The sequence below is a fragment of the Bubalus kerabau genome, chromosome 21, assembly GCF_029407905.1.
Source record: "Bubalus kerabau isolate K-KA32 ecotype Philippines breed swamp buffalo chromosome 21, PCC_UOA_SB_1v2, whole genome shotgun sequence".
NCBI classification, from domain to species: Eukaryota; Metazoa; Chordata; class Mammalia; order Artiodactyla; family Bovidae; genus Bubalus; species Bubalus kerabau.
In genome coordinates, this window is record NC_073644.1 from 24,238,484 (window position 1) to 24,254,364 (window position 15,881).

The 15,881-nt window shown below is 40.6% G+C and overlaps 1 protein-coding gene across 1 annotated transcript in view; it reads left to right on the forward strand.

Annotated features, from left to right (window-relative positions):
• Positions 1-1,294, forward strand: part of RPRD1A (regulation of nuclear pre-mRNA domain containing 1A) — a 70,272-nt gene extending 68,978 nt beyond the window's left edge. Inside the window, exon 10 of the transcript XR_008706815.1 lies at positions 294-1,294. The gene's annotated coding sequence lies outside the window, so the exon portion shown is untranslated. The remainder of the gene's footprint in view (positions 1-293) is intronic.
• The last annotated feature ends 14,587 nt before the right edge of the window (positions 1,295-15,881 follow it).

Sequence of the window (15,881 nt, forward strand, 5' to 3'; positions counted from 1 at the left end):
ATGGTCTATAACACACTGATGGTAGGTGTCACATATATGTTACTTACTATACACCAGGACTGCTGTAAGCACTTCACATAACTTTTGTGATAGATGGCTCTGATTACTCCAGTTTTACCTATGGAGAAGCTGGTGAGTGCAAGTTGCTCAGTCGTGTCTGACTCTTTACAACCCCATGGACTATAGAGTCCATGGAATTTCTCTCCAGGCCAGAATACTGGAGTGGGTAGCTGTTCCCTTCTCCAGGAGATCTTCCTAACCCAGGGATCGAACCCAGATCTCCTTCATTGCAGGTGGCTTCTTCACCAGTTGAGTCACAAGAGAAACCCAAGAATACTGGAGTGCGTCGCCTATCCCTTCTCCAGTGGATCTTCCCGACCCAGGAATTGAACCCAGGTCTCCTGCATTGCAGGCGGATTCTTTACCAGCTAAGCTACCAGGGAACTCCATGGAGAAGCCTAAGATACAGACCACGAACAAGTCAAATGGTGAAGCCAGGATTCAGACCCAGCTCCAAGTTTGACTCTGAGCCTATGCTTCTGAACTACCACACGATGCTGCCTGTTAAGTTGATATGTTGTGTAGCAGCTCCACCATCACCATATCACATTTTGCACAATGTGAAGTTATGATGCAAACATTCAAATTAAAAAGAAACATCTTAACTGGAAGCACTACTGAAGAATGGGCACTTAGGAAAAGCTATGACACCCAGTTGTCTTGTGTTGTTTTCACTGAGGTCAAACGTAACATAAAATTCACCATTTTAAAGTGTGCTCTGGCAGGAAATACATTGATGAGTAACATTATTGTGCAGCCATCACCACCACCCACCTTGAAAACATCTCCAAAGTCTAACGCATATAAAACTCGACCCGTTAAACAGAACGCCTTAGTCCTTGCAGCCATTTCACTTTCTGTCTCTATGAATCTGACTTCCCCAGGTATATAAGTGGAATTATAAAATATTCGTTCTTTTGTGCCTGCCTCATTAAACTTAGTACAATTCACTCTAGGTTCATTCATGTTGTATCATGTGTCAGAATTTCCTTTCTTCTTAAGGCTCAGTAATATTGCATTGTATGGATACACCAAATTTTGTTTATTCATTCATCTGTCAGTGGACCCTGGATTGTTTCCACCTTATGTATTTATTATTTATTTTTTATCTCTTGGCTGTGCTGCACAGCATGTAAGATTGCTTCTGTCTTTTGACTATTGTGAATAATACAGCTATAAGCATGGGTGTGCAAATATCTCTGCAAGTCCCTACTTTGATTTCCAGTTGCTTTTTTTCAAAGCAGTTATTTGTATTCATATCAACAAAGTAGAGTTAGAATGAGCTGTTGTAGGGATAGTCTTAGACAACATTTCAGTGAATACCTACTATGTTTAAGGTATTAAATCTTTTGAGATATACAGAGATTATTCAACTGCATGGCTGCTCTCAAAAGGTTTACAGTCTAGTGGGAATGGAATATGATAACACTTTAGAATTGACCAAAGTGTGCTTTTATTTTTAAACTACCATGTTTCTTCCAAGCCAGTAGTTCCATAGGCCAGCAGTATTAGCCTCAGCTGGGAACTTCTTTACAATGCTGAAGTCTCAGTCTCCAGACCTACTGAATTGGAAAATCTGAGGTTGCAGACCAGCAGTGTATCCTTTACACAAGCCCTCTAGGTAGTCCTGATGCACATGAAAGTTCCAGGCTTGTTTTGTGTACCACTGTTGTGGGCAGTTGGCAGCTTACCTCAGCACTTTATTGTCAAGTATGGAAAAGCTTTAGAGGGAATAAAAGGACTTGGTGCAACAAAAGCAATTGTAAAATAGTACACTTTTCTGGCAAGCCAAGAAATGCTTTTCATCTGCATTATTTCTACATTTTGGAAACCACCTGTCTCCACCCTGGCAAATTTCTCCATATTTTCTTATTTCATTTCTCTGTCCAGGGTATCTCTTGTCCTTTTCTTCTGAGGATGGTAGAGTGAAGGAGAAACAGTGATGCAGTCTGGAGTCCGACCATCATCTGCCTTATTGAAAAGGCTGACTAGCCCTTTGTATGTTTATACCACCACAGGTTTACCCATTTGAATTACTGAAATCCCTGTGATTTTATTTTCGACTTGCTGGATGCCATCAAAGAAAACTATATTTTCCTCCCCGTGCCCCTTTTTCTTGGCTGCACGGGGTCTTTCTGTTGCAGCACACAGGCATGCTGACTCAAGCTGTGGCTCATGGGCTTAGCTGCCCCGTGGCATGTGGGATCTTAGCTTCCCAACCCGGGATCCAACCCACTTCTCCCTCATTGCAGTGCAGATTCTTAACCACTGGATCACCAGGGAAGTCCTTTTATTGCCCTTTTTATAAATGGATCACTGATTAAAATGGAATGACTGAAGTGAATTTCGGAAGTAATGTATTTCACATTTGAATTCTCTGCATCATGAAAAAGGTACAAAATTGAAATTTTGATTTAAGGGAAATTGCTATGCAGAGCCATTGGCTTATTATTCAGATATATTTAGAAAAATTCAGTTGCATTGTTTAGTTAGATTTATCATCTTAAAGTCATATTACAAATATACAAAGAAATATTTGTTTTAAATAAAACTTGTGTTTACTTATGGAAATACAAGTTCAGAAATTTTAAGAAGTTTAAATCATATATTAATACACGGCTTTTTCGAAATATCACATTAGTATTTAGTGTCTCTTTTTTCCAGCTCTTGATATTTATGTTGTAAAATCTTATAGTACTTTTATGGGGTCAGGTTACTAGCAGAGAGCTCACAATGCTGTTTGATTGTTAAGGTATTTGTATAATTTGGTGATAAACTGCCGTAAGGTGGTTGTGGTTTTGGTTGTGGTTTTGTGATTTGAGCTGTTAGACTGCAGCTGGAGTGTGCTTAAGTGAGGGAAATTTAGTTTTCATTGTTCTTTTGAGTTGGTGTTTGAGCTTGCCAGGTGGCACTAGTGGTAAAGAACCTGCCTGGCAGTGCAGGACATGTAAGAGACGAGGGTTTGATCCCTGGGTCAGGAAGATCCCCTGGAGGAGAGCATGGCAACCTACTCCAGTATTCTTGCCTGGAGCATTCTATGGACAGAAAAGCCTGGCAGGCTATGATCCATGGGGGCTGCAAAGAGTCGGACATGACTGAGCAAGTAACACTTTCACTTTTAAGCTCTGCAGCACTTCAGGCATGCTTCATGTCCAGTTCTTTGTACCTTTATCTAGTTGATAGCGTTTGACACCCTAGCCTAGTCATTAGTGCTCAGCATTCTCCCTGTTAGAATTGCTAGTCTTTCCCTGTCTTAGAAAGCATGAGGAAGAAAGACTAACTTCTTTCTAGTCTTGCTTTTATGTCCACTGATGAGTCCAGCAGTTACAATTATGATAAAGTTCTATATAAGTGGCATAAAGCTCTTTTTCTAGTTGAGTGTAATTTTCCCACCAGGAACCAATAAAAATTGAACTGCTAATGACGGAGCCAACTGATTGGTTCAAATAGAATTTTTTCTTACCCAGGTTTTATAACATGGCTTAGATCTTTTTTTTAAGGCTAGTGTGTTTTTTGAAACAAATGACTTAGAAATAATATACAGAAAATTTAATTATTTTAATATAGAAGTGTTTTCTAAGTGTTTTTTAAAAAGCTCCATATTATTAATTTAAAAATCCTTGTAGTTATATAATGTAACAGTTGGTAATTCAAATAACCCAGGGCAGTAGGTAAGCAATTTTATTTTCAGATGTTATATAATCATAGTCATATATGAATTTAAATATTCACTAGATATATATTTTGCAGATTAATAATTACTTTTGAATACTTTAATTAGGTTAGATACAATGAAGAGATTCCCCAAGTGCTTATTTCCTGTCATTTTATAAATTCTAAATAGTTGCTTTCACTATAAAAAGTTAAGAGTCAGTGTTGAGCATCATTTGGTTAAAACATTCAGTTCAGTTCAGTCGCTCAGTTGTGTCCAACTCTTTGCGACCCTATGAACCCCAGCACGCCAGGCCTCCCTGTCCATCGCCAGCTCCCAGAGTCCACCCAAATACATGTCCATTGAGTAGGTGATGCCATCCAACCATCTCGTCCTCTGTCGTCGCCTTCTCCTCCTGCCCTCAATCTTTCCCAGAATCAGGGTCTTTTCAAATGAGTCAGTTCTTCACATCAGGTAGCCAAAGTATTGGGAGTTTCAGCTTCAACATCAGTCCTTCCAGTGAATATTCAGAACTGATTTCCGTTAGGATGGACTGGTAGGATCTCCTTGGAGTCCAAGGGACTCTCAAGAGTCTTCTCCAACACCACAGTTCAAAAGCATCAATTTTTCGGTGCTCAGCTTTCTTTATAGTCCAACTCTCACATCTGTACATGACCACTGGAAAAACCATAGCCTTGACTAAATGGACCTTTGTTGACAAAGTAATGTCTCTACTTTTCAATATGCTATTGAAAAGGTTGGTCATAACTTTCCTTCCAAGGAGTAAGCGTCTTTTAATTTCATGGCTGCAATCACCATCTGCAGTGATTTTGGAGCCCAGAAAAATAGAGTCAGCCACTGTTTCCTCTGTTTCCCCATCTATTTCCCATGAAGTGGTGGGACCAGATGCCATGATCTTCGTTTTCTGAATGTTGAGCTTTAAGCCAACTTTTTCACTCTCCTCTTTCACTTTCATTAAGAGGCTCTTTAGTTCTTCACTTCTGTCATAAGAGTGGTGTCATCTGCATATCTGAGGTTATTGATATTTCTCCCAGCAATCTTGATTCCAGCTTGTGCTTCCTCCAGCACAGTGTTTCTCATGATGTACTCTGCATAGAAGTTAAATAAGCAGGGTGACAATATACAGCCTTGATGTACTCCTTTTCCTATCTGGAACTAGTCTGTTGTTCCATGTCCAGTTCTAACTGTTGCTTCCTGATCAGCATACAGGTTTCTCAAGAGGCAGGTCAGGTAGTCTGGTATTCCCTTCTCTCTCAGAATTTTCCACAGTTTATTATGATCCACACAGTCTAAGGCTTTGGCATAGTCAATAAAGCAGAAATAGATGTTTTTCTGGAACTCTCTTGCTTTTTCGATGATCCAGCAGATGTTGGCAATTTATTACTCTTCCACATTTGCATTTATTTTTGACCATGCTGCACAGCTTGTGGGATTTCATTATAATAGTTCCCCAACCAGGGATCGAACTCATGCCCCACTCAGTGGAAGCACAGAGTCTTAACCACTGGACTGATAGGGAAGCCCTTCATTTTTGTTTATGAACATTGGTTTCCATTTTTGTTACATTACTGAGTGCATTACATGGATATGATAGCAGTGTGTAGAGTTTTTTGGGTACTGTACTAGAAATCTTATTTATTGATACACTGTTAAGGATATATAGACTTCTTTCATTGTATGCTACTTAATGAAATTGTGATTTGTATTTTATGTCATCCTAGAATGCTTCTAGGAGAAGGCCACGGCAACCCACTCCAGTACTCTTGCCTGGAAAATCCCATGGATGGAGGAGCCTGGTGGGCTGCAGTCCATGGGGTCACGAAGAGTCAGATATGACTGAGCGACTTCTGTTTCACTTTCATGCATTGGAGAAGGCAGTGGCAACCCACTCCAGTGTTCTTGCCTGGAGAATCCCAGGGACGGCGGAGCCTGGTGGGCTGCCGTCTATGGGGTCACACAGAGTCGGACATGACTGAAGCGACTTAGCAGCAGAATGCTTCTGCACATTGTACTTTTCTAAAGGATAAAACTGTCAGTAGTAATTTGCAGAGGTCTTCAGATAAGAAAGACCAAGCACTTACTTTCTAGAAAGACATAGCATCAAGAGCCAACAAAATTCAGCCATGAAGTCAAAATTGTATCATCTTCAGTTCTCAGGCTGGAGAGTAGTTTTATCCTGGAACTCTGCAAGTATGCCATTTGTCTGAACCCATGCCGTGTTTCCTTTAGAGCAGGGACGACACATGTATGTCATACATGCCCTTCTTCCCATGGGTTGCTGTCTCTTTTTTATGGCAAATATCTTTAATTCTATGAAGCCTGAATGTGTCCTCAAAAATCAGAGCTCCAGGCAGCCATCACCAATTGACTGGAGTTGGAACAGGAATTGAAATACATTTCTTTGCTGTTTAGGTGAAAAGTCTAATGAGCTCTTTACAGTTTCAAAAATGGTGCCAACTGAACTGTAGTGACCAGAAAGAGGAAGATAGTCTCAGAGTTTGTAGTTTCCCAAGAAAACCGTAGCTTCCCAATCCAGAATTCCCATTTCAGCTTTTCAAGATTGTATTGACCTAAGCTGTCAGAAGCCCAATTAATAGTGGTGCATGGTGTTGGGAAGATCCTGTGGAGAAGGGCATGGCAACCCGCTCCAGTATTCTTGTCTGAGAAATCCCAGGGACAGAGGAGCCTGGTGGTCTAGTCTATGGGGTCGCAAAGAGTCAGACATGACTAAGTACATGCGCACATGGTGTCTAAGTAAATGCTTCCTTTCCATTTCATATAGCAAATGTAGTTTCTGTTGTTTTTGAATGAATATGTTGAGCCTTTAATATGTGGTAGTTACCATACCAGAAGCTGAGAGAATTCAAGCGTGAGTGAGCTGCACCTCTGCCCTTACAGAACTCAGTTCTAATGTGGGAAGCAGATACTGACTATATTATAATGTCATCAGTTCTATGCAAGTGGTATGAAAAAATGTGCAACACTGAGAAAAGAACGGTTTCGATGTTTGTGGGGAAAAGTTGGATAAAGCTTTGTTTTCTTTTTGGCCACTTAATTTTTTAATTGAAGGATAATTGCTTTACAGAATTTTGTTGTCTTCTGTCAGATGTCAACAAGAATCAGCCATAGGTGCACCCATGTCCCCGCCCTCCCAAACCTCCCTGCCATCTCCCTCCCCATCTCACCCTTCTTGTCACAGAGCCCCTGTTTGAGTTTCCTGAGTCACACAGCAAATTCCCACTGGCTATCTATTTTACATATGGTACCGTAAACTTTCATGTTACTCTCTCCATACATCTCACCCTCTCCTTCCTCCCCTCCCCTCATGTCCTTAGGTCTGTTATTATGTCTGTTTCTCCACTGCTGCCCTGAAAATAAACTCATCAGTGTCATCTTTCTGGATTCCATGTATATGCATCAGTATATGATGTTTATATTTCTCTTTCTGCCTTATTTCACTTATCCACCTCATTAGAACTGACTCAAGTGCATTCCTTTTTATGGCTGAATAATATTCCATTGTATATATGTACCACAGCTTCTTTATCCATTGATCAAGGCTAGAGCTTTAAAAAAAAAGTTTTGTTTTTTTTTTTAATTTTATTTTTGGCTGCGCTGGGTCTTTGTTGCTGCCCATGGGCTTTTCTCTAGTTGCTGCGAGCGGGGACCACTGTTCAGTTGTGCTGTGCAGGCTTCTCGTTGTGGTGGCTTCTCCTGTTGCAGAGCACGGGCTCTAGAGTAGGCAGGCTCAGTAGTTGTGGCACGTGGCCTTAGTTGCCCCACAGCATGTGGGATCTTAGATCCTGGACCAGGGGTTAAACCTGTGTATCCTGCACTTGCAGAGAAGGCAATGGCACCCCACTCCAGTACTCTTGCCTGGAAAACCCCATGGACGGAGGGGCCTGGTAGGCTGCAGTACATGGGGTCGCGGAGTCAGACACGACTGGGCGACTTCCCTTGCACTTTTCACTTTCATGCATTGGAAAAGGAAATGGCAACCCACTCCAGTGTTCTTGCCTGGAGAATCCCAGGGACGGCGGAGCCTGGTGGGCTGCCGTCTATGGGGTCACAGAGTCGGGCATGACTGAGGTGACTTAGCAGCAGCAGCAGCATCCTGCACTGGCAGGCAGATTCTTCACCACTGGGCCACCAGGGAAGTCCTTGGAGAGAGCATTATAGAAAAGAGGAATGACATTTGACTTTATCTCTGTCAGCTCACCATGCATCAAACAATGAAAAAGATTTTTTTTAATGTGTTGTTTACCTGTGTGTCAACAACACTGATGGATTAAATGAAAATTAAATGAAATACTGTATATAAACATTTTGCTCAATGGAAATCTGAAGGCATTAAATGTTACTCATATTGAATAATATGACTAACTTTAGAGTAGGTCTGTTGGAAAGAAGGGTAAGGTTTTAAGGAAAAACCTGATTTCAGGCATGTGCTACATGCTGCATGGGCCAGACAACACAAGCTGTCTTGAGAATTGTTCCTTGCCCTTCACCACTACCGCATGCCACAGCTGTGTGTGTGTGTGTGTGTGTGTGTACACACGTTTCTCTTCTTTGTGGCAAAAAAGTGACGCAGTTTTTTATTCTACTCATGTTGTTGGAAATGCAATGGTTAGAACATGATGTTTAGTTTCATAAAACCTGACTCTGTATCTGAACTCACTTGCAACAATTGTTAGACTAAGGACCAGTAAAATAAAGATGCTAGCAGATAAAAATGAAACATGGTGTGCAGTCTGATTTCTTTCACTGTGTCGTCATCATGACTGACATTGACTGTCTGACGGGGAGAGATGGTCAGACTGTAGACCAAGGACCGTGCTATTCATTCTTGCTGCTAACTAGCTAGATTTAGTCTTTGGTAAATGCAGCAGCTAGTTTGTTTAACCACATAATTTGAGGAATGCCATTTCTGACTGTAAAGATTTGAGGCAACAGCGAGAACTATGTACTGACTAAGGTGAAATATAGGAATCCTCCTTGGAAGAGCATCCGTCACCCAGCTTTGGCTGTGTCTCTCAGACCTGGACCTGTAAGATACACACTCAAGTGAGGGTTCTGTTCCTAGCTTAACCTAAGCACTAATTTGTGGGAATGTACTATATTTTCCTGCTTTTATTGAAGTTTAACGATTCCCCTACAAGAGCTTAATGGCTTACATATATAACTGAGGTTATGGGGCTTCCCTGGTGATGCAATGTGGAAGTCCCAGGTTCGATCCCTGGGTGCAGGAAAATCCCCTGGAGAAGGAACTGGCAACCCACTCCAGCACTCTGGCCTGGAGGATCCCATGGACAGAGCAGCCTGGTGGGCTACAGTCCACGGGATCTTACAGAATCTGACATGACTGAGCGGCTGACACACATAGACACACACACCTGGTGGTTCAGTGGTTAAGGACCCGCCTGCCAAGGCAGGAGACGCGAGTTCAATCCCTGATCTGGAAAGATCCCACATGCCATGGAGCAGCTGACCCCATACACCACAGCTGTTGAGCCTGTGCTCTAGAGCCTGGGAGCCGCAACTACTGAGCCTGTGTGCTGCAGCTGCTGAAGCCCATGCTCCATAGCAAGAGGAGCACCGCAACTAGAGAGCAGCCCCTCTTTGCAACGAGAGAAAAGCCCAAGCAGCAACGAAGACCCAGCAAAGCCAAATAAATAATATTATCAAGATCATGAAACTTCCCCAGGTTTGATAACCTCAGGTTTCAAAGGCTTACTGGTCTAAGTGTTTTTCTCTTGTCAGAATTTAGGTACTGTAGTTTTCCAGGAAGTGCCTAGAGACAGTATTAGCATATTTGATGTGCCTGTATGAGACTATGGTTAGAAACTTTATTAAATTCTTTAGAATTGGTATGCCAGCAAAGTTTTAGATAGACCATAAGCTCTAATGAGGACTATTATCCTAGATAAGATACTGCACCTTAGAGATACTTGAAGCTCAGGGAAATGTAATTCATACTTAACTGATATGAGGAAATAACACAACACTTACTGGAATCTTAGTGGAGGAGTGTGAACTCCCCAAAACTCGAAAGTCCAAATTAGATGTTATTTTTTGGCCATGCCGCATGATTGCAGGATCAGCTCCTTGACCAGGGATTAAATTTGGGTCATGGCAGCACTAGGCCACAAGGGAGCGTCTTTCTCTAAGTTAGGTGTTTAAATAGTCCTGCTTTTGACCACAAAATTAAAAGGCTAAATTTTAGACCTACCTAGACAACTTTTATTTGTCTCTTTTTATTAATTATATAGTTATATTTAAATACCAGGAATCCTGCCTGGTGTTTGCATGCATGCTAAGTCACTTCAGTTGTGTCCAACTCTTTGTGACCCTGTGGACTGTAGCCCTCTAGGCTCCTCTGTCCATGCGATTTTCCAGGCAAGAATACTGGAGTGAGTTGCTGTGCCCTACTCAGGGGATCTTCCTGAACCAGGGATCGAACCCCTGTCTCTTACGTCTCCTTGATTGGCAGGTGGGTTTTTTACCTCTAGCACCACCTGGGAAGCCCAGTGTTTCCCTGAGGATATATGAGAAAAAGTAGCAGGTACTACAGCTAGCAAGTAATTGCAGGGAGAATTATTTAGATCCACACACTCTAATTCCAAGATATTGAAGCCCAAAACCCCAAATACAAGTTCAGTATACAATACCCAATACAATACAATACCCAAGTTCAGACTGAAATTTTGGGATAACTAACCTGAAATGAATAAGGGTTTCCCTGGTGGCTCAGACGGTAAAGAATCTTCCAGCAATGCATGAGATCCAGGTTTGATCCCTGGATGAGGAAGATCCCCTGGAGAAGGAAATGGCAACCTACTACAGTATTCTTGCCTGGAGGATCCCGTGGACAGAGGAGCCTGGCGGGCTGCAGTCCATGGAGTCACAAAGAGTAGGACATGACTAAGTGACTAACACTTTCATTTTAAGCTACAACTGGTGATTTTACATTCTTAAAAGTTAAGAAAGGATGCAAAGACATAGTTTAAATAGTATAAATTATATATATTTGCTGTGTGTGTATAGTTGCATATTAAAATTAGTAAGAAAATGTTCTCTAAAATGCTAATAGGTCTGAAAAGATAAATTTTAAGTATTTCAGATCAAAACAAGGTTGAAAAGACAGGTTGAATTGAATATATCAAAAGCTATATGAACACCTGTACCACTCTTTTGTCTGTTAATTTTAATGAAAATTGCTAGTTGTACCCAAGATTTATAACTAATATTTTGGGATGCCCAGTTGATGAAAGAGTTGCTTCCACACATGTTGCTACAATTTCTGTCCTTGAGAAAAGTAAAAGATGTTTTGGAATTATTCCAGACAGGCTTGTGTGTATACATCTTGTATTTGCAACTGTGGATAGAGCCATTACAGGAAGACCCAAATGAGGCCAGAAGGACCTCTTGGACGTAACTTTGGAGACTGAGCCACTTGGATTTTCTGCAGTTCATGAAATGAATGCATAGATCAGACTTTGCTTAACCTCCATTACCTACATGCCACCTCAAGACAGCAGTCACCAAAGTCAGTCTGTCACTTGTTAGAAAACCACATTGCCTTGCTGAACTTAGACTGAAGATATATTAGACAAGTGACGATACTGTTAAAGAAAAAATAATTATTTAACACTTGTTTAAAGGGAAGGGAAGACTTTATTCAGGACATTTGTTACAGGTATCAAAAGTATTGCAATAGGGGAGAAAGTTGGGGCTCAACTCTATGCCAGAGGCAGCTGGAATTTATAGCCGTGGAGCAGAAAATGAGAGGGTCAGTGGATGGAAGATTACTAAAATCAGATGTTGAGGGTGGGGGAATTCTTGCTAAACTGACTTAGCAGGATTTTCACTAAAACTGGGCTGGGCAGGCCAAATACAAATCCCAAGGATGAGGCCTAATCAAAAAGGGGCTCAGAGAAGAAGTTTAGACAAGAAGTGTGTCTTTGTCCATATAATTAAAAACAATTTGCCTACATCCATCATTAGTGAGACACGTTCAAAGGGCAACCACCATAGTGTAATGTTTGATCTTGTTATTCATCTAGCCATTTTATTGTTGGTGGTCATATTAAGATCTTTTTTTGATCAACTATGATAATAGCACAAAGTGCTTGAGCACTTTTAATATTCCATCCACTCTTCTAGGTACCATCTCATGGAGTCCTCACGGCACCTTTATGAGGTAAGTAGTAGTATTATCCTCATTTTAGAAATAATGAAACAGACTCAGAGAAATTAAGCATTTGCCAAAGATCACAGTCAGTAAATGACACAGGCTAGTTCTGTAGGGCAAGACTACAAAGACGACAGTCTTAACCAGAAGACTGCACTTGTTTTTAAGAGCACACAAGTGGGGGCTTCCCTGGTGGCTCAGGAGATGCAGGTTTGATCCCTAGGTCAGGAAGATCCCCTGCAGAAGGAAATGGCAACTTACTCCAGTATTCTTGCCTGGGAGACCCCATGGATAGAGGAGCCTGGCAGGCTACAGTCCATGGGGTTGCAAAAGAGTTGGACATGACTTAGCGACTAAATAACAACAATCTACACTCTAATATTTAAAAAAATTTTATTGAAATATATACAATATTGTGTTAGTTTCAGATGTTAAAGTTATTCAGTATTTTTGCAGATACACTCCATTATAGGTTATTACAAGATTCATGGGTATAATTCCCTGTGATAGCTTATTGCTTATCTTTTATATATAGTAATTTGTGTCTTAATCCCATATCCCTTATTTCTCCTTTTCCCCTTTCCTCTCCCCTTTGGTAACCACAAGTTTATTTTCTATAAGTCTGTCTGTTTTACATTCATTTATATTATTTTTTAGATTTTGCACGTGTGATACCATAATTTGTCTCTGACATTTCATGAAGCATAATACTCTCTAGGTCCATACACATCGCTGCAAATAACAGTGCATGTATACGTGCTAAGTCGTTTCAGTCGTGTCCGACTGTGTGTGACCCTATGGAGTACAGCCTGGCAGGCTCCTTTGTACATGGGATTCTCCAGGCAAGAATATTGGAGTGGGTTGCCATGCCCTCCTCCAAGCAATCTTTTCGTTCTTTTTTAGGACTAATATTCCATCATATGTATCTGTATATGTATGTATATCTTATTAATCCAGTCATCTCTTAATGGGCATTTGGGTTGCTTTCATGTCTTGGCTCGGAGAAGGCAATGGCACCCCACTCCAGTACTCTTGCCTGGAAAATCCCATGGACGGAGGAGCCTGGAAGGCTGCAGTCCATGGGGTCGCTGAGGGTTGGACATGACTGAGCGACTTCACTTTCATGCATTGGAAAAGGAAATGGCAACCCACTCCAGTGTTCTTGCCAGGAGAATCCCAGAGACGGGGGAGCCTTGTGGGCTGCTGTCGATGGGGTCGCACAGAGTCGGACACAACTGAAGTGACGTAGCAGCAGCAACAGCATGTCTTGGCTATTGTAAATAGTGCTGTAGTGAACATTGGGGAGCATGTATCTTTTTGAATTAGTGTTTTCAGTTTTTCCAGATATCCAGGAGTGGGATTCCTAGATCATATGGTAGTTCTGTTTCTAGTTTTTTTAGGAACCTACACATCCTTTTCTATACTAGCTGCACCAATTTACATTGCTGCCAACATACACTGTAATATTTGTAGGTAATGTTTATTTTCATTTTTTAAATAACAGCTTTAATGAGATAATTACACATTATAATCACCCTTTTAAAGTGTAGAATTCAGTGGTTTTTAGTATATTCAGTAGTTTTTAAAGTTACCCAATAATTACTACTACTAATTCCAGAATATTTAGGGAACTTCCCTGATAGCTCCATTGGTAAAGAATCTGCCTGCAATGCAGGAGATCCTGGTTCGATTCCCGGGTCAGGAAGATCTGCTGGAGAAGGGATAGGCTACCCACTCCATCCAGTATTCTTGGGCTTCCCTGGTGGCTCAGCTGGTAAAAAATCTGCAGTGTGGGAGACCTGGGTTGGATCCCTGGGTTGGATAGATCCCCTGGAGAAGGGAATACCCACTCCAGTATTCTGGCCTGGAGAATTCCATGGACTGTATAGTCCATAGGGTTGCAGAGAGTTGGACGTGACTGAGTGACTTTCACTTTCTTTTTAAACATTTTTAATTCATTTTTTTATTGAAGGATAATTGCTTTACAGAATTTTGTTGTTTTCTGTCAAACCTCAACATGAATCAGCCATAGGCATACATATATCCCCTCCCTTTTGAACCTCTCTCCCATCTCCCTCCCCATCCCACCCCTCTAGATTGATACAGAGCCCCTGTTTTGAGTTTCCTGAGCCATACAGCAAATTCCTGTTGACTGTTTTACATATGGTAATGTAAATTTCCATGTTACTCTTTCCATACATCTCACCCTCTCCTCCCCTCTCCCCATGTGACTTTCACTTTCTTTCCAGAATATTTGCATCACTGTGAAAAATAATTCTATTCTCATTTATCAGTCCACTCCCCATTCCCCCGCCCTCCCCCTCAGCAAACCATTAATCTATTCCTAGGTATTTTCCTATTCTGAGCATTCCATGTGAATCATGTGGCGTATTCATTGTATATATGTAACACCTTTTTGACTGTTCACCTGTTGATGAGCACTTGGGTTGTTTCTATATCTTGGCTATTATAAATAATGCCGCGATGAACATGGGGGTACACCTGTCAGATTTGTGTCTTTGTATTCTTTGTATTTTGTATTGTGTCTTTGTATTCTTCTCGGATTTGTGTCTTTGTATTCTCTGGATAAATAGCAAGGAGTGGGATAACTGGATCTTATGATAGCTCTATCCTTAATTTTTGGAGAAATCATCTTCCAGTGTCTACACCAATTAATATTTCTACTAGCAGTGTACAAGGGCTTCCTTTTCTCCACATCCTTGCCAACACTTTGTTGGCTTTTTTGATCCTGCCTGTTCTGATAGGTGTGAAGTGATAGTTCATTGTGATTTTGATTTACATTCCCCTAATTAGTGAAGTTGAACATCTCTTCATGTGTCTGTTGGCTATCTGTATATCTTCTTTGGAAACATGTCCATCAGCTTCTCTGCCCACTTTTTAACAGGTTATTTTTATTGTTGTTGATTATATGAGTTTATCAACCCCTTATCAGCAATATTATTTGCATCTATCTTCTCCCATTCAGTAGGTTTTCATTTTATTGGTTTCCTTTGCTGTATGGAAGCTTTTTAATGTGATGTAATCCCATTTATTTTTGGTTTTGTTTCCCTTGCCTGAAGAGACATACCTAGAAAGATAATGCAATGATGATGTTAAAGAGCATATTGCCTATGATTTCTTCTGGGAGTTTTATAGTTTCAGGTCTTAACATTCAAGTCTTTAATTCACTATGAGTTAATTTTAATTTTTATGTATGGTGTCAGATAGTGGTAGTTTCATTTTTTTCCATGTGGCTGTTCAGTTTTCCTAGTATGATTTACTGAAGACACTGTCCTTTCTTCACTGTATGTTCTTAAGAAATTTAAATTTTAAACTTTTAAGTAGCAAAGAGGCTTGGAAACAGATTATAAATTACTTATTTAAAGAGCTTTTAAAACACAGGTTGAATATAATCCTAGCTTATCATTTAAAAAAAGCATATCTATGTTCCAGGAAATACTTAAGATAGCTAAACTAAGACAGCTATCTTAGCTAAGCTAAGATAGTTACTGTGTTATGTTCCAATGTAAATTTTAGACCTAAAAGTAGGTATTCACCAGAGCAAATGAAATGCCACTTACAGTGAAACATTATAGTGTACACTTTTTCTGAATTAACAGTAAGGCCACAGACAACTAGAAAGGAGTAAGTAGACCTCTTATAAAGGCCTCAATTCCCTTATGAAAGAAAAGGACATAAATAATGAAAACTTAGGGGAGGAGAAAAATCATAATGTAACCACTCACTGTTCATATTTATCTTTACTACTTACCTTTCATATATTTCTGATCCTTGCAATCATCCTGTGAGGCAGGCAGGATTGTGAGGCAGGCAGGGTTCAGTTTTTCATTCCAAGGAGGTATTTTCTCCATAAACACTGAAGAATGCCAAGAAAAGTTTGCTCTTGGACCTGAGTTTCCATTTATTTTAAGAATAAGTAACTTTTTAAAAAAGCAG